The following is a 20,951-nucleotide window of genomic DNA, read 5'->3' on the forward strand; positions in this document are numbered from 1 at the left end:
TTAGACATGAATGACAAAAGGAAACAATAAAGCAGTAATTTCTCCTTTTATATAGCTCTTGTCTAATAAGAGGTACCAAAATATTTGGCATCTGTATCAGAGGCACTGAGCACCAGTACCCAATTTCTTCCTTGAAGAGTAGCTGCAAACAGCAGAAGACTAAATAGTCTCACTCTTCACTAGGGTGCCTGACAAAAGAGTCATGTTATTTCAAACCTAAATAAAATTACCCGTTTTTCCAAACGATACACAGTATTTGGGGTGGTGGGAGAAGCTGTGTTTTAACTAGTATTAATTAAATAGGGAAAAGACACTTTAAGAATTAGAACTGTCCATCCCTTTTGTTGTTCATGACAACTAAATTACTGATGTCAGTAATGTGCTAGGACATAAGCTGCTGTATTGAACAAGATACATGTAAAACTCTGGAATGGCAAGAGCCAGACAAGTCTCTAAAATTCCATTTTACTGTAAATTTTTTTTTAGTGCAGGGTGAACTGTATTCTAAATTATTTTCTTTTAATGTAAAAGGAGAATCAACACTGCAGCTAAGCAAGGTCTGCACAAAATAACACACCAACTGAACGTCAGATGCAGAAGTGCAATTGCAGAACTCATGACTTCCAATAAGGAGCGCCCAACAGATTTTACTGCCAAATGCAAATTACTGGAGATAAGATTCGTTCTGTCTCTGGGGAAAGAGATACACTTTTTGCAGTCCTCAGTTGTGATTCCCATTTGAAATGTCTGCATTTTTACTTCCCAGTAGAGGTGTGTCACGTAGATCACTGAAGAGAAGCTGTATATCTTTCCTGTAGTATAGCAAAAAATATGGAGAGAAATCCCAGGGGAAGAGCTGAAGTCATTTTCATAGGGAAGTAGGGAAACCAATAAAATGCAGTCCTATAAATTATTATGAAAATCCTACATTTCCGTCTCACTTCTATCTGAATTGGCGGTGCATTAATCGCTTAGGGCTATCATCCCTTAACAATCTGAAGGAAAAAAAAAGACAAAACTTTGATGGTACTTATATTAGGAACAGAACTGAATATAGTAATTAAAAGTAAGTGACGAACTTGGTCATGACAGAATGTTACTCAAGGAAAGGTTGAGTCACTAAAAAAAATTAACTTATTAAACTTCTCAAGTACCACATGAGTTACAGTAGTAACGGATAGCATTAATGACAGCTTGCCATAAAATAAAACATTCTGACATTCCTTTTGCTGTAAAGACTCTCATATAAAAGGATTTTGCAAATACTCTTCAAATATATATCTGTGTTGAGGGCTTAGCTAGTGAGTTAAGAATAGATGGAGATGAAAGTAATATACAGCTTACATTTGGAGAATACAGTCCTACAACAGTTAGTACTGGAATGAGGAAAGGAAGAAGTAAATTCAGCCAGCTGATAGTGTTCAGCCTTCCTTTTGTAGGTACAGTGTGAAGGACTCAGGCCAGACTGCAGAACCACTCTTCACGTAATCAGGAAGCAAACTGCTCTTGAAGGTCTGAAGAACAATGGTGCTGAGTAACGTTACAAAATAGAGGCTGTTGTCTGAACTGACTTGAAACATCTTCAGGAATTCTTCTCAAAAAGGGATATTGATCTTCCTCAAGCTTTCTTCTGGTCTTACTGCTTTCATATGGTTGACCTAAATTAATTTCATTAACTAGACTTATTTTTATTATAATCTACACTGTCTTGGAAAACTGTTATTAAAATTAAAGATATTTAGACATTGAGCATTTCTGGTATTTTTCTTTTTTAAAAAATACACTTCAAAAATACTCTCCCCTTTTAGCTTCCAAACTATAAAATACAACATAGGTAAACTTTCTAAGCTTTTGCATTTCTCATATTCAAAAATGTTACAGATCTTTCAAAGATCTCTGGCTGAATGAAGAATTGATCTACAGCTGTTTCTGTCCACTTTGTAAGGAGGTGCCACTTAAGGTTCTCTAATGTGAAAATACTCCATAAATAACAGAGCATGGTTATACAAGAAACCTTGAGGTAAAGTGATCTCCAAGTGCAATAAAATCTTTGGAGATATGTTCACTTTCTCCTCCAAAAAAGCTTCAAGTAATCGACAGAAAAAATTGTTTTGCTATAGATGTTGTCAGGTTATAAATTTAAAGCAGTCTTGATAAACAGGTTAATGGCTTAATTTCAGTTTTGTATAAACAGGAGTTTACAAAATGTGATTAAATGCTTATTTGAAATTATTTTTCTGATTTTTTTTCTTGCCATGTTGGGTACTCAATTCACACAGTCTTACAGTAGTGATTTTAATCTTAGTCTTATTATGACAAGAACAGCAAAACATAAAAGGAAACATCCCTCATAATGACAAAGGAGGAGGATACGTATGGGCCATTGAAGCCTAGTTGGAAACCCAATTGACAACTCATTTGTCAGTGCACTGGCAATAAATTGACCAAATTCGTTTTGCTGTTCATCTTAGACAAAGAAAACAAACCTAATTGATGGGGGAAAAAATATCTTCTAAAAATGCTACAACCATTGAAAACCTGAACTGCTATTAGTAGTCTAGCAAAGGGATGAAAAGAAAAAAAAAAATCTGCCAGTGCCTTGCCAGTGTTCCCTTAAAGGCAGAAATTACCATCATGTTCTTGTATTAGTGAAAGCATTACCCCTGAAAACATGTGATAACTATTTGTAGCTACAGAATGCTGTCTGCTTGAATTCCAATTTAGTGTGTGGCTTACCTAGCCTCCACGTCATTAGTACTCCAATAGATAACATTCCATATAAAAAGCAAACTGGTTCTTCAAGAACACTGCAAGGAAATTTCTGTGTAAGTGCCAGCTGAAGAGAAAGGCAATATTCTGCTAGTCAGATTTTCACAGTGCACAGCACAGGAGGTGAAGGCACTTTTTCTGGGGCTCTTATCTTACCTACATGCTTCACACACTTAAATGACACATGCTAGAGAGTCAGCAACGTATGAATTTTCCTGGCAACTCTAAACAGAAACAAAAATGCATAGCCTTGACATCGCTTTGTGCTATGTTGCCTGAGATAAAAACTCAATTAACTTTCCACAAAGTTCAATAGAGTTTCTTAGGGATTGCTAAGAACACTAGGATCAAGATGCTCCTCCATCTTCTTTGAAAACACAGCAACATATCATCACTGCACAATCTACAAAGAACTAAATGGGCTGTAGAGACATTTTAAAGTAACATATAGTGCAGAGCTGAGAAGAGCCTACTTCAACAATATCAGGAAGCTGTACAACATTTTGCAAATATTTCTTATAATTTAAAGATTTATAAATAGCTTCTGCTATTGCCTGTTAAGTATTCCTTTTAAATCCTATCATGTAAAAATTATGAATCTGGGAATACATTTTAAGAAAATATAGCACCATGTACCTAAGCAGGCAAAGAAAAAAAACCATAGCATCGAGCCATTTGTGAATAAAAAGAGTTATTGAATGGAGTTTTATCTCCTGAAACATGAAGACCTGTTAGCTTTTTATGCTTCCAGAATATTGTAATATTTCATGGGCTGTTAAGATATGTACGTGAATGAGAAATAGTGCCTCTTCTACTTTGAACAACATTCCTCCACACAAAAGCTCACAAACACTTCCCTACTATCTATTCAGGAATCCTTATTTTAAAAAATAATAATTAAAAAAATGGCACTCTCCTTTCCAAACATTTTTTTTAAGGGAAAAAAAACCCCAACATATAAAGCAGTCTCTTTTGCAGACCACAGCACTTTTACTGAATGGCAAATACTCATTATTATGCACTGATATGCAGAAGATATTACTGGCAATTCCCAGAGTGTTCCCTCTTTCATAAACAGACTGTTGATGGCTGATGCATAATCCATCCAAGCAGTGTAATAAAAGGAAACATACCACAAAAATGTACACAGGGTGGTCCAAAAACTAGGTTCTAAAACTGCTATAAATAGTAGACAATACATTTTCCTGACTGCACACAATTCCACAGTCAGTAGCAATATTTCTCAAGAAATGTAAACTGTTATACCTTGACAGTAGATCTCTGCGTTTGAGGAGACTTCTCGAGCATTACTGTAAAGAGCATTTCACTTAATTCAGTACAGTATTAAAACTAAAAAATCCTTCACAGATATGATACTAACAAAATTCTTATGTTTTAATTCCTTGTGGCACTTGGGATAACACCTGAAAAAATAATTCCTTACATGATACACCTTCTGAGCTCTCCTGCCTAGACAGTCCAAGTCAAAACACACCAAATACTACGAAACATGAATGCAACAGCAAATCATCAAATGGGATGATGTTTTTTGGTCCCAAGTATTATTTGTAGAGAAGTTCTTCATATAAATGAAGTCTATACACAGATCTTCTTGCATACTGTTCGTCTTAATGTCAACGGAGGCCTCTAGGTGCTTTTGTAACACAAACCTCAGATGTAATGAGAGCTGGAAAGTATTTATTATGAATAATTTGTGGCAAGTTTTAGGATTTGTTTTGAAACCAACTGTTCACAAAGACTTGCAGTTCAGAACAATTTTACAAACAGATAAAATAATATCAGTGAATAAATCAGTAGACATTATTCCAGTGTAAGCCTGGAGCCAAAGCTCTCCCCAAGTGCTCCTGCAGTCAATGAGGCTGGCTATGCTCACTGGAAAGCTGGAGCCGTGGACTGAAGCCCAGACAAAACCCAGCAGCTCTTTGAGGCCTTTTGCCCGCTTCATTCTCTTTCACATAAGGCAAGCCCCCATTCTGGTACTCGGAGCAGCCCCAGTTCTGACAAGCGCTGCAGGTGGGTATCACATGGCATTAAATCTTTTCTCCACAAAGACTGAAAAAGTTTCTAGGGCTGCTGAGAGTAAGGGTCAAGCAAAGCAAAGTAGAGAGCAGAGCTACAGCCAGTGTGCTGGCAGAGAGCACCAAGCAGCTGGCACAGCCATGCGGGCATCCCATTGAGAGCACAGGGAGCAAGAACCACTGACGCTGAATCCAGTTAGGAAGGGGTTGGCAGGAACAGCTAAAAGTGAACAGATCCAGTAGGAGCAGTTGGTAACGAAAACAAGCAGGGACACTTGCTCATGGCCACTAAAGATATGAAGATCAGCAATGTGGAGGAACAACTCTAACAAGACTTTGTTATCTAACAAAGGAATCATGGCTAAAGGGGGTTTGCTTAGAGCCCAAGAAACTCAGCACCCAGTTTAACAATAACCCATGCATTTGCGCAGTCCTTGGCTGACTCTGCAAGACCATCTTCCCCAGCAGCTCTTGTGCTTTTCCAGATGTTTTGAGGGAGAGGACAAGGAAAGTGAGGAAAGGGAAGAGTCAGGGAAGGCAGACAGAAAACCATTTCAGAAAGATGAGTTTTCTACATTTTTATGTTGTCAGAGGTGATGGCTGCTGTAGGATTGGGACATCTGCCACAAGATCCTCACTTTGCACACTTCCTAATTACCACTTCAGCAACAGTAATAGGGGCAGCAGTTATCTATGTTGGCAGGAAGGCTTTAGGCTAGTCTGGCTCCTTGTCCTGATGCACCAGGAAATCTGACAGCCTATTTCCTTGCACCCTGCAGTGTGACAGTGACATATGCCTACCTGCTTAAACTTTGAGCAGACACTAGTTTGTTTCCTGTAACCAGAAAAAACAAATTCTGAGTGGGATCCAATAACTGAGCACAGGAGTCATGCAATCTCAGTAATTCCATTCTCAATGGTAAGAAAAGGATTTAGTTGGGATGATAGCCAGTTTGGAGAGTGGTTGGGGCAGAGGACAGGAAGTGAGGAAAGTAATTCTACCTGCTTTTGGTGCAACAGATTTTTCAAAGTGATCTGTTACCATGCTTACTTTCTCCTCTTCCTTTCCACTCCTTTGTTTCTTTCAAAAAAACCCAAACCCAAACCTCCTTTCTTCACTCTCCCACCATGTCTATATAATATAAAATAACCCTTTAATGTGACAGTCCTTCAAATCTTCCAAGCCAAAGACAGTGCGAGAGTTAAAAGGAGTTAAGGATTCACTCACCTTTAACATCATGAGTCAAGAAGCTTAATCGTTAGAGGTGATATGACCCTTGGTCTAAATTTATTTCTGCTTTATATTTCCATTACCATATTTTCAATACAAGTTGTTTATGGTAACATTTAAATATTTTGCTGCCTTTTGCTCCTCAAATACACAATCTAACCCTTGTTTGTGACACACTAGCTAATATTGTGCAGCTGTAATATGAGTGGGAGGTGATTAGGACGTCACTGATAATTTTATCAGTTCAGGTGAAGAATAAACAAGAAAATGACAGAACAGAGATAGGAAACTCTGCTATAATTTTCATATTTTACAAACATTTCTTATACATTTGTTATTTCTTTTTGATTGCAATTTTAAAAGAAGTATGAGGCCATTACTATACACAGGCTTACTGGGACATGAAACTTTCCTCTGTGAAATTTGTTGCTATGTCACAGTAACTAAATTATGCTGAAGTGTCAGCAACGTATTGTCATTATCAATAAAATGTCTAAAACGAACATTCACTATCCTGCCGCTGCTGCTAATGCAGCCTATGTCCCCTTTGTAAAACATGATTTGTTTGTTTCTTTAATGGACATAGGGGAATTGAATTATAACAAAGTAGGCAGACAAAAAACCACAAAGCATTTGATATATAGTAAGAAATATTTTTCTTCAGTTTCAGCTTTTACAATTCTGCATACAACCTTAGATAAATTTGTATCTCATTTCTAAACTTAGACATATGCATCACAATTTCTTCTAATCAAGATATAAAAAGGTTACAACCATCTACTTTGCAGACTGCCTTCTTAAGTTACAAGACAAACTGAAGTTTTGAATTTTCATTGCATTTCAGAGGTTGATTTATTGATATTTGAAGAAAAAAACCCAACAAAGGTCAAATCAATAGCTAAGAACAGTTGTAACAGTGTTTTGTGGTGGGTAGACATGGTAAGTGAAAACATGACTGATAAGGTCATAAAGTTCAGTACTTGAATATGCTTGTTTCACATATATTCTTGAAAATGCTATAATCTTTGTCATACCATGTAAATGGCATAGCAGTGCTCTTAAACTTACTAAGATCCAATACAGGAAACCAAAGGAAAGTAAAGAAAGAATTTTTCAGCAAAAGTAAAAACATTAAAATGAAAACCCTTCTCTGAAGCAACAGTTAAAAGTACAAATTGATGCAGATCATTAACCAGGGGTCATGCAGCATCAGCTTTCTTAATAAAAAGTTGCAATTAAGAGAATGGAAAATGTCACAAGAAAGGCTACCTGCATTTTTCCCTTTGAAATGTGTTTCCATGATATATATATATATTTTAAGAACAATTACATAATTGGGCCATACGCTCTCTGGAACACAGTTGGATCTTGAACTTGCTTTGGATTCCTGGTTGCTGACATAGTTAATACTGGCAGCCTCAATGATTAAAATATTCTTCAGACATACACATGAATGCGTACATTTTTTAAGTAACACATTTTTTTTCTAATTATTTGCCTTATGTCAGTTGATAATCTAGGATGTACATAGGACACATTTCTCAATTAATCTCTCAGAACCCTGAAGCAAGAATTTCTTTGGTATACAACAGCTAGCATTTTCAAATACATAAGTCCAAAACCGGAGATCAAAACCCCTTCAAGATACCTTGAAAACAGTTTTTGTAATACTGCAAACTGGAAAATACTGTTATTAAAAGCAAATAATTTCCAGCCTAAACAATGCAGTTTTAGATTAATGAAAGCAAGGGACGAACAGAGAATGAACACTCTCTTCTCAGAAGTAGTGCAGTATGGTTTTTTATAGTATCAGAACAGAGATGCTGGAGTGCTTTACAGACTGGGAAGGTTTCTAGCTAAAACACAGGCACAATACACAATGGCCAGTGATAACTTTATAAAAGCCCTAAGTAACCACACATCTAAAAAGTTGTTACTTCTGGTATTTGCTGTTAAAACTGATGAACAGGGATGACAACAATTATGACATAAGAATAGGCTTTATACAGCCTTCTCCAAGTAAAACTCGGCCAATTCCCTTGTCTGTAAATAGTAATTTTTGTTAGATCTAGTTAGATTTTACCTATCAATGTCGTGAAGTCAAACTGGAAACGGTTTTTATCAGCTTCATAATAGAATTTCTAGTCATGACCAGAAAGATGCGCACACATTTTCACTGACTCTGTATTGATCTAAAATGTTGATTTTCAAATTTTCTGTCTCTCTATTCCAGGCCAACACCATGATTCTCGATTTTCTATGTCTCTTTGGTACCATAAAGCTACCAGCTGTTTTGAAGATGTTCTTTCAGCCTTTCCTGCAGGAACTTGACTACTTCCCACAAGTAAACCACAGAGTAGAGTGATACACACCTGATCCAAAAGTACAAACCACATGGTTAGTGCTTGTCATGGGATATGGAAAACAGCAGATCCAGGATACGACAACAGCATCATAGAATCATAGCACAGTTTTGTTTGGAAGAGACCTTTAAGATCATAGTCCAACCTCTGTCCTAGCTGTATCAACACCACTAAATCATGTCCCTAAGTACAACATCTACCCATCTCTTAAACACCTCCAGGGATGCTGACTCCACCACCTCCCTAGGCAGGCTTCTCCAATGCCTGACAAACCTTTCAGTAAAGAAATTCTTCCTAATATCCAGCCTGAACCTCCCATGGTGCAGCTTAAGGCCATTTCCCCTTGTTCTATCGCATACTAATTCCCTAGGTCAGGATGCTGAGCTATTTTGAGCCTTGCTCTTGCCATTACAATGCTGATGCTTTTCCCCTTTTGACAAGTAGAAAAATAGTTGTAAAAGACATTTACATAGCCATGACTTCACAAGACAACATTTCCCTGTCTTAATTTACACCTTAGAATCTAAATTTGAGACTTGAATACACTACATGTACCTCAGCAACTTCAAATGCAGACACATCCTATGGGGGCAGTTACAAACTGCTAAATTTCAGGAGACAGAAAACTATGTTTTATCACAGATTAGTTGCTAGTTTTCCATCTCCAGTTTTAAAGTCTGGCAATCTGACTTTTTTTTTTTTTTTAAATTAATTAATTCTGTTGCTATGGTGACAGTTCATCTCTGTCAATCAGCAGCAAAAGACCAAGGTACACCTTTCTGTAAACAACTGCAGAAAGGCAGTACTCTGTAGACTCAACAATTAAGAAATTGCATTAGTTTTAAGGAAATTAATATATATTCTCACAGCACGAAGTCCAAATGTTTATCTCCCTACAACATGTGTTTTGGTCATTAGAGTGCACATGGGTAAGAAAATACAGTCACCTTAACTAAGCGTTAGGATGAACATGCCTTCCAAAGCCTGGGGAGAGGAGGCTGCTGTGGTCCTGAAGACAAGAAAAAACAGATGAAATTTTAAATTACTTTTTCTCCACTCTTATCGCATTTTAGTAGGTATATAATAGTGGAACACCTGTAATTTTAATAAAATAGTGGGATGGGTATTGAGAAAACTGTGCATCCTAGTTAGAAATCTTTTCATACCACATATTAAATGCCTTCATTTATAAAGCGGCTTCAGAGTAAGACTGAATTGAAAACAGCATGTTTCCCCCCCGAAAACATGGCAGCCCCACTAAGGGCAGAGCTGTGGCTTGAAGTTTATATTGTTGTATTATAATGTGCAGACTCAAATCTCTCTTTCCTACCCTCTCTTCATTGTACTGCTGTCCATTCTTTTTACTTCATTATTTTAGATCAGGAGAAGGCCGTTTAACTTGGCCAACAGCTTTCAACGCTTCAGCATACTCTCTCCACCGGATCACTTATTTTTAGTATTTACCATTAAATATAATCTAGGAAAGTATTGAAGAAAATTTCAATATGTGTTGGGGTTTTTTTTAATTATTTATTTCAACATTCTTTGGAGTTCTGCACTTCTCTCATGGTCTTAAGTTTCATATATTTTTCTTTATAATTATACATTTTACCATGCTTATTTTTGCAAATATTTTGGAAAAATTATCTGATTGTTGTTTACAGTATTCTTTATGCTCACTAGTTAATAATTTTCATTTGCTTTATTAATCCAACTTCATTAAACTGAGTTACAATATCATTGCTGCTAAGAATTTCTTAAACATTTCCCATTTCTCTATTAAACAATTCACTACATGTTTCATAGATACTTAAATTCCTCAGGGCATTTTAATATTCCCTCAACATCAGCTGCTTCATAATCAAACTTTCGTTTCTTTACTTATTCTTTAAAGTGGATGTGCAGATAGCACCGTGATCATTAGTTCCTACATGCTCCCTTTTTTTATTAATTACACTTGTCTTCTTCACAGGATTAGCTCCCAAATAGCCTTTGACTACATGGATTGTTCCACAAATTTTCTCAGTAAGCAATGCAGTATTATTGTCAAAAATGTATTTTGAATAATATAGTTATCACAATCAAAATCTCAAGAATTAAAATCCTCCGTGATCAAAAGTTCTGGCCCTCTTGCAGAATTTTTGTCTTCTAAATCAACAATACATTTTGTTATCTGCTTTTCTTAACTGCCCTCAAGGGTTCTAACAACTGGATTACTTTATTGTTCTTTTCTATTAAAGCTTTCTGACGCACCATCCTAAATACATACTTATTTCTCTGTAACAGCCCAACTCCATCTCACATCAATAGAATCAAAACATTCCCTTGCTTTTTCTTCATCCTACAGTAACTTTTGTGGTTTTCAATGGTAAACTACCAATGATATTCTTTCCTGAAGAATCTCTGATTTCTGTTTAGTGGACTGCATTAGATACAGGCCTAGCATTTATTCTAGAGAAAGACAGTGTGGTTAAGCATTAATGGGGCCTACAGTTGGACTTTCTTTTCATTTTCCCCCTTTTTTTCTTTATAACTATTCTAGAAGTGTGTGCTGCACAATTTAAGTCAACCTGTTTTCTCCTCACAGGACTCCTATGTGGCTTTGAACGGTAGTTTTCCCAATGTCACTGTTCCATATGTACGCAAAATCACCCAAAATCCAGCAGTTCCTGTCAGAGCAGGATCATCTTTATACTGTGTTACCAGAGAAAGACCTAAAGATAGAGGCAGATACAAAGAGGATATTGTTGAGGAAGTGAAAAAGCACTGCCAGGTAACCCTATTAACAACTGCATACATCTGAGTCAGAAGGAGGGAAATAAAAGGTCCACGACTGTTACAGGATATACAACCAAGGAACAATGTCCCTTTATTTCACTACACAGTGAATAAAAGAATGACTATGCCATAAGTTGTTGGAGACAATACAAATGGTGATATTTCTGACTGATATTTTAGTTCTCAACAGACATAAAATAAAGTACCTTAGAACAGTGAATATGCTACAGCTCCTGAAGTTAGAGGTCTACATTGCTTGTTTTTAATCATAAAATGTGCCCATTAAAATCTTCTTGAGGTAAAGAAAATCCCTTAATGCTTCTGATACCATCCCTCTAGTCAGTGAACCGTTACTTTTGAACAATTATAACACAATATATATAAGGTGCCAGCCAGTCAGTTGTGCATTGTCACCACTAAATCCTGTTTATGATTTATTTTCATTAACAACATTAACATAGCAGCAAATTCCATTTAAATATCATTCTAAGTACATTGGACTACTCTAAAACAGCTTACTGCTGCAATATGCTTCAACTGTAGGGAGATAAGAACTTCTGTATCCCAAGTACACTAATTTTTTAAAAGATGTCTGAGTGATGGCAGGATTTGAGTTTGTTTTGTTTTGAAAAACAGCTGTGCTGGAAAATGCAAGACCAAAACCTTGAAGATGAATATTCAGAGAGCATAAGATCACCTATATGATAGTAGAAGAAGCCAAGCAAGGACAGACAACAGATCTTTTCTACTGACTCACAATGTGAAGAAACAAATTTTTCATCTTATCTGCTATGAAATTAATCAGATTTTCACATTGTAGAAGTACAAAGAGCTACCACCTGTGCAATTTCCTGAACTCACTGGATTTTCGTTTATCTGGCACCTTCTGTGCTGCCCAGTGTTATTCCCATTTTGTTCATAGGCTTTGACAGTGTGAGTACATTTTCTCTCAAGAGCAGACAGCCCTCAGCTGTACCTTTCAACATTGTGAACCTGACATCACACAAATCAAGATGTGCCTTAAAAATGTCGTTGAAGTGCTTCACTTGTGTACTGACCTCTCAGCCATTCACTACAATTTTACAACAAATAGAAAGCGGGGGGGACACACAACTTCTAGCACCATTCTAGTACATACATCCCATAACTGAACCAAAACCAATGAATCTACAGGAGTACCACTACAATACTATGTAATCACGCCCTCAGAATTCAGCTTTTGAAATATTTTTCCAAATATTCAGGTATATAAGGATAGTAAATATGGAAATGGCTCAGATATAGATGCAATAACTATATTTGTCAAAATTTTGCAACTACATAGAGCAGCAGTAACAACAGATGGCTTTGTAGAAATTTGCTTCTGTTTGAAGTTCATTGATTGTCATTCTAGACACTTCTATTTTACCAGACAGTAGTTTTTGAGTGGTTTTACTATTGATCATCATGTTCTGATGCAGCAGGATGCTGAGGAAAAAGTTAAACTGACTAGAACTAATGAGCAGTAAAACTTGCTAGTGCTGGTATAGTAGTGGTCAAATGGCAGCAAGCACAGGACACGAAGAAGAATGTGTCCAGTATCTCAGACTGATCTGGTTTTTAAAAATGTTTAGAAAGATCCATTCAGATTCATTATCCAGATGATATTACATGAAATGGATAAAAAGACAGATTGTAACACAATGTTAAAATGCTACATACTATGTAAATTCAGGAGAGAAGAAAATAAAAAATAAAAAGTTTTGAAAGAAGCCCCATTTTAACTTGATATACTTCTCTTCATCAACATTAAATTTAATACCCTCCCTTTTTAGACAAAACTAGCAATGCCCTATATTAACTTAGCCTTTTAAGACCAATTGAATGCATTTATGACTGTTTCCGTATACTTCCAGTGTGTGAAACTATTCCCAAATTGAAACTCATTTCTCTTTTTTTTTGTACTTTGTTCCCTAGTTATTCAACATTTCATGTGTTTGTCAAATTATTTTTGGATCTTACCATTTCCTTCCTTTCCAATGAAAATGTAATTAATTCCTGAAGGACTCAATTAAGATTTTGAGCAAAATCATACTGCAGGTGTGGGACAGGAAGGGCTGGTGTAATGCCCAACTAGTGACGATTAGCAATGTTAGTTACATCTCTGAAACCACAAACCCTCTCAATCCCTGCAGAGAAGAACGAGTATTTTAAAAGTTTAGTATTCATTTATTACAATGCATGCAACAAAATACTTCTGCTGAGTAGATCTAACAATGCCTTCTTGTGATGCCTCTGTGCTGTTTTGAGAGCATACAACTGCCACACAGTTGCCCTGTGATCTCAATTAAGAAGATTGCTTTGGTGTAACCAAATTTGTACTGGAACACACTTAACATTAGCACAACTATATTTGGCTTGACTTTCTCACTTTCTAATATCCTTAAACATCCCGGGTGTTACAACATGCAAGTATTACAAAGAGAAAACATCCGCTTATGTAGGTGATTGGGTACCAGCTTTATATATTACCACTTTAGGCGAACACCAGCAATCGTATTTTCAACAGCATCCTCTGTAGTTGCCCCTCTGCTTAGGATACCAACTACCCTTTTTTGGGTTTTTTTTTGGTTGTTGTTGTTGTGGGGTTTTGTCTTTTTTTTTTCTCCACAGATTAGGTCATTTTAAACAATATTTTTTCTAGAAGGACTGGAAGCTTCCTTACATCAGGCCACAGAGTGCCACATTTAGAAACTTACTTCTTCCCATTGCACAGTAATGAAATGTAGAGAAATCTACCAAAATATAGAGCTAAATAATTATGACTTTAAAAATTAAAAAAAATATTACCACATATGTACATTTTGAGACTTTATAGCATCAAAATATTGGAAGAGACAATACCCATCTTCTGAAAAAAAGCTAATTAAAAGCAAAGAATGTGGTTAGAAGCATTCTCAAGAAATTGGGGGGTTTTCCTCTAGATTTTAAGGAAAACAGTAGTGTCAAAGAGAGCTTGAAAAGTGTAAAATAAGAAGAATAAAAAATTGAAATAAAAAATACGTTACTTTTTGAAAGTTGAGGAAAAGCCTGAATACACAAGTCTGATGAAAAGAGATAAAATCTTACAGACCAATGTAGAAATATTTGAGAACTAGATCCAAGATGAAATCTGCAGGCTACATGGGCTCCCATATGATCTGGGTAAGAAAGAGCTGGTTAATTTTCTTGAAAATTGGATTGCGAAAGCTTAACAGCTTGCAGTTGAAGATGACCCACTTTGTATTGAAAAGGCATACAGAAAACCCTTAAGAAAAAAAAAGAAAAAAAGAAATCCTAAGTAGGAGGTGGCATTATGCTTGGCCTCTCAGATCAGAGGTATAAGGGAAGGATCCTCCTCAAGGCAGCACATAAAGATAGCAAACTTATCTAGTATACTTCAAATTAGCCCTGCCAAAAAATAAAGGTTGGGATGGACAAGATGAGCATACCTGTCACAGCATTCTCTGTTGTTTCAAGGACATGCCTTTCATACATTCAGAGCTCTACAGCTTTGAAAAATCCTTATAGCCAAACAGAAAATCATAACCTAATAGATCGTAGTATTAATGAGACTTCGTAATTGAGTTTTACATCTTTTTTGTAACCACTTTCAATGTACAGCACCACAGGAGTCTTTGACAAAAAAATTCCCGATCAGCCTCAGATTTTGATCTTTGCTGAATATCAAATGGTATCAAGCAATAAACATTTCATTTCCAAACTGGTAATGACCACAAATGTACTGATTTCTACAAGTTTTGTACTTGTTCAGCACCTCTGAAGACAAGATCTGAGATATCGAGTCACCCATATGAAAACTGAAATTAGTGAATCACTTTGACCTTTCTTCCATCAATGGATGCTGTTGAGAATCTTGCGTTCTTTTTATTTTGCTCCTCTCTTTTCTTCAAAATTACATGACAGTCCTGTCAAATCACATAAAACCCCCAAATCTACAAACTTTCAACAGCTTTTTCAAAAACGTTCTTCCACGTTCAACACCTACTGGAACGATCCAAACAAACCTTTGAGATAATGGCATGTTAAACTAAAAAGCCATACAGATCTGTATTATTACTTGCCTTTCTACTGCTATAAGGAAAGACCAAAAGATAGAACTGTAACTTTTTCATGTAATTGTAGGAATTTCACACTTTGAGGGGTTTTCCTCATATGAATTTTCTTACTTGTTTCCACTTATATAAACGAACATTGGATTATACAAGATCCCATTTACATTACATCTCATAGTTGAACAGCTGCCTCAAATTTTTAATTAAGTATTCCAAATATTGTTAGTTTTCAAGACTTCCAAGAACATTTTATTTATGTAGTTCTACCTATAGTTTGTCAATCTGCTCTAGTAGCCGCTCTCAATTCTTATTTTTAGATAATTTTTCTCCCGTGCACCAAGTTGTTTCATTCATTCCTTCAGACATTTATTGACATTTTCTATTTAAATCACTATTTATCCCATGCATTCAGCTTTAAGATATGTAATTGACCTGCAGCTGAAGTAGTCAATGGCCAGATTTCTTTGAAAGTCCTGTATAAATACACAGTCAAATTTACTGCATTTAGATATTTACTTAAATGAAACATGTTATTTGTCACTAAATTTCTGTGAATGTAATGAAGGAAAAAAAAAGAAGCTACTTCAGTTTTGCATAAATAATGAAAAGCTACTTAAACAAATTTTGAAAATATTCTCAGAGCTATTTTGAGTTTCTTCTTTGTTTCTTTGTTAAATGCTTTTAAAGATTTTTGAAATGGTTAGTTGGAGAATATTGGCCTGCATTCAAAAATATTAAGTAGAGTGTATAATCTAAGGAACATAAACCTTTGTGACAATTTGATTTTTTTTTTAGCTTGCCAAATCAAGTGAGTTTTAAAGTAGTCTCTTGTGAGTGTACATAATGAAAAAAATTCTATTTCAGCAGATAATTTTTCAGGGGATTTGCTTGTAGCAAAACTAAATGCTCAGCTAAGAAGATCATAGAAAACATAATGTGTTATTTCCATTTTTTAAAAAAAATACTATTTTCATGGTTAGAAACTAGTGATTTCTTTATCAGTGACTGAAAAACCATGGTGGTGGTATGCTTCTTCCTGTTAAGATACTAGTCATTAGGAACCTTCTGTAATATTACTTGATTGCATAATTATCAGCATTAGCATCCTAGGCTTCTATCCAATTATTTTCTCTTCTTCCAGATTGCCATCCCATTCCACAACATGCAAGAACCCTGACTCCATCTACAGTGTGTTAGAGATAAAGAATTCAATACATTTTAAAACTGAGTAAAACACTCATTCTCTTCTCAGCTGCCTCAGTTCTCGGAAGTGCTACACATCCTTTGATACAGACTTCAGTCTAGTTCACTAAGAACTCATCACTCTTCATGTCTACTTTTCATGTCATGAGATTTTGTTTTTTAAATGATTGCTTTACTTTTTAGATCAAGTTTGGTGTCAGCTATCAGGTTACATATCTTCCTGTCCCTACCTCTATTTCTGCTTAGATATAAGTATGTTCTGCTGTACCAACACCTTCACAGTTCTCTCTAAACTCCACTAGAAAGTTGTTGTTGTTCCGTGCCGCCCCTCCCCGCCTCTCCAATTGTACTTTTGGTTCCAGGCATTTAAAGCTAGTTCCTTCAGTTCAGTTAAGCCATCTTGCTCTCTCTTGCAGTTGGTTTTTTGTCCTTTCCACAGAAACAGAGAAGTAGTCCTGAACTGTATAGCTACGAGAAGTCCTGTCTATTGACGTACTGAGACTACAGTCACATGGATCTACTGAGCTTGGCCTGGGAGGAGGGGAACAACAGCTTTAGAAAGGCAGGCAGATGTCTGATACGTGCTGTTAGCCTAGTGATCCCCTGGACGAGGGGATGGACTGCCCAGGGAGTAGCATGTATAGGCAGTTTTATAACAAAGCAGACAGCTGTTCTTTCTTGTTGTTCCTTTGATATGTTATCACTGAAGACACAGAGCGCTGCTAGAAAGAAAATGAGGCACTTTTATGGCTCCCTGTATGCTGTAAGGAAACGCCTTTTACCCATCTCCATAGTATTCACCTCAACATCAGCATTCATCCTCTCTCACCACTATGTTTACTACTAGCTAACACCGAGGCATCTCAGATATTCCTGAAACAATACCATACGTGCATTTTAAAAACCAAACACAAAAAAACCCCAACCAACAAAAAAAACCCATAAAAACCCACACAAAACCCCAAAAAACATCAACAAAGCACCAAAAAACCCCAACAAGACAATCCCAAAGAAAATGAGGCCTGTAGTTCTAAGCACCCACCAGCAGCATAAGGAAAATTGTCGGCACACTACACAACACACACACTCCTATTTCGCTTTGTTTCCTTTCAGTGACTGCTGTAAATATTTTAAGCCATGCCGTTTGGACACAAAAAATAGGCAATAATGAAAGCATGTGAACATCACTAATTACCTAAAACTGATTTTTTAAAAAAACACAAAGGGCTTTTTAAATAAATTTCTGCTTAAACTCTAAGACTAGCATGATGAAGGAACCCAGACTCATCCACTGTCCTACACCACGAAGGACATACTAAGACAAATTGTGAAAACTGGAAATACTGCACTGATACAAAGGGAAATTTTTTCCATAGAATTTAAAACATTCTTTTCTCACAAAAGTAAAGATACAAGAATACAGTTTCACAAGAAACATACAGAGCCTTCTAAGCAGTGGAACATAACGCAAAAAATTATTCCAAAACAGCAAAGTAAGATAAGTAACATTAATTTAATTTATGTTCTTCCAGTCCTACCCTGTCTTCCTTCCTAGATCTTGACTTTGAAGCTACATCAGTGCCCTTTTACCTAAACTGGAAGAAAGGGGAGAGCAATGCTTAGTACACACAAACTATTACAATTGATAAACAACAGCTGTCAGCAACAGTTTCCTTCCAATTTAATAGTTAAATATTTCAATTCTCTATTAGTAATGCAACTAGAATTTAATTCTAAGGGGAAAAATATTTTTGTAACTGTATAACATAGGAGAAAAAAAGTGTTAAGCTCATTTTAGTATCTTAAAATTTCTATTCTTATAAAAGTTTTGGATTTCATATCTTTTCAAAATTTCAAAGTTGACAAGACTTTTCCCAAACAGAAAAGGACAACTCTTATGCATATAGACAACAAAGTAGCCAAGGTTTTACTTCAAATAAGATAATGGTCGTTTGTAAGGACAATACAGAAAAGGTTAAGACAAAAAAGCCAACACAGAACTTCATGTCTTGTGCAATCATTTGTATCCAAGTAAAATGAACATAAGCTCTTATCAAGACAAGAGGGATCAACTTTAAACAAATGCCATTAGGCACAACCTGTATCCACTTTGCAAACTGAAGAAGCCACACTACATTACAGGGAAGTCAAGCTAATGTATTAAGACCCAATATTAAGCACAATGAATAATTATCTTATTAGTAAACACACTTAAGCCTATCAAAACCATGAAAACACAACAATTTCCAGATCATCTAGAAAGCTTTCTCCTTTGTCTACAAACCATTCCACTGTCGCAACAATAAACACAAACCACTTCTGCAATTTTTATTCATGCTAAATTAAAATCTGTCTGAAACCATACATCAGTTCAGAGGATTATTCAAATAAAAACAGAAAAAATATAAGTAGCATAAAAAATTAAAGCCAGAGCTTAATAGTCACAGATACAGCTCAATATTCTGACCAATCAGTTCTTAATAGTTTAGGGCTAGTAGGACAAAAGTCAATTAGTACTTCTTAAATAGACTAATCATTTTACTTTTAATTGTCATATCAATAATACTGGCATATCCCTACAGCAAAGTCAATTGTTATTACATCAACTAATTAAAATCTGAGTTAAAAGGTAACTCACTGAGTGTTCTATTCAGAAAATGTAAATTAGAACTAAAAACTCTCTTCATAGCAGGGGGATAGGGGAGGTTCATTTTCTTCTCTGACTCAACCAGAAGTGTTGTGTGGCTCTCTCATACCATTAGAAGTGACTTTTTGATTGGCATAATGAGCAGAACAGCAAAACAGATGGGTCTTCTCTGAAGTTGCACAAGATTCCCACCGGACAATATAAAATGCTGACAGATAACAAAAGAATTCCACACTTGTTATTCACTGCAGATTAAAATTTAAACATCATCTGAGCAAGCCAAGCATTTGAACAAATTTTCTTAGCTTGGCATTATAAAGTACAATAACCTGAAACAGGAATTAATTGTTTGAGAGTACAGGTCTATTAATGACCCCAGGAAAAATATCTCCATTTACCATAATGAGATTTGGAACACTATGAAGTTGTATACATTCTCCGACTCTTCATGAATTTGAAAAAGCTTTTGCAGGAGCATTGCTCTTAAGACAGTCTAGGGAGTCATGCGTAATGGTATTATATGTATTATTTGCTGAAAAGAGTAGTCATAGCAGCACAAAGAAAGATCAAATACTGTATCATGTAGGACCTTTTTAGAATGATGCTATTGAACAAGTTGTTTTATGTATAAAAAAAACCCCAACGCATAGGAGAGCATAGAGCTTGATATCTGAGTGTTAGTCAAAATCACTACTATTTTTTTCAGTACTCCTAGCAAATAAATGAATAAAAAAAAGGAAATAAGATCTAGGATATCTGAAAAACTAGGATTTATGGCTGAACTTAAAATTTATGGTAAAACTGAAAAATGAGAAGAGACAAAACATAGAAACCCTACTTCTAAAGAGAAGGAAAACAAACTCATCAAAGAATAGGTCTATTTAAATTAATCTACAAAGAAAAAGAGCAACAAACATTGTAACAAGAGGAACAATGCTACAAGATAATTTTAGAAATGGATGATCAATTATGCTTTTGGGAATGCAGTAGTTTGTGGAGATTAAAAGAAATTTTGAAGTTCCTGAGCTAAATAACCCTGTATTTCAAGCTGAATAATATCCTAGGATAACAGGAGAAAAGCAGACATTCTTCTCTGACTGCAACTGCCATCCAAAAAAATAGACAATATTTTCACAGGTCCATTTAGAAATAAATTATATAAATAATTGTACTGTGAGCAGATTTGTTCCCTGTTTATTCATAGCAAATATAACTTAAGCTGCAATTCTAGCCTGATCCATTTTTAAATAAGCATTTCTATAATTATCTAGGAGTAAAACCACAAAATTGACCTTGACGAATAACATAAAACAGCCTCTAAATACAGTTGGTACATAGGAGAAAAATAGCCAGCACAATTAGCACACACTTTCAAACATTCAACATGAAATACTTTTATATACAGTTTAACATAGATATTTAACATTAAATGCAATTCTGTTGTATTTACAGAATAGAATTCTGGTCTGATAAAATCAACTAGATAAAAATAACACAAAACCATTGAGAAGTTGAGATGAAGGGAGAAGCAGAAGAACAAAAACATGTCATAAATGTCAGATTATTAGTGCTCTACACCACCACCAAGTGTTATATCATCTCTAAAGGTGATGAAAAGAGATGTACAAACTAACAAGTTCAAACTTTTGCAAAGCAGATTGCTATGAATAGAATCTTCATACTCCTAGTCCTTCACCTTTGGGAATATAAATACCTAACAATTTTGAACAGGATTTTTCTAAATAATGTTGTTGTCATTACAATCTTCATGTTTAAATATATACATGCATTTGCACACATGCACACACATATTAAAGCATTGGTAAA

The sequence above is a fragment of the Leptosomus discolor genome, chromosome 9, assembly GCF_034619465.1.
Source record: "Leptosomus discolor isolate bLepDis1 chromosome 9, bLepDis1.hap2, whole genome shotgun sequence".
Lineage (NCBI taxonomy): Eukaryota > Metazoa > Chordata > Aves > Leptosomiformes > Leptosomidae > Leptosomus > Leptosomus discolor.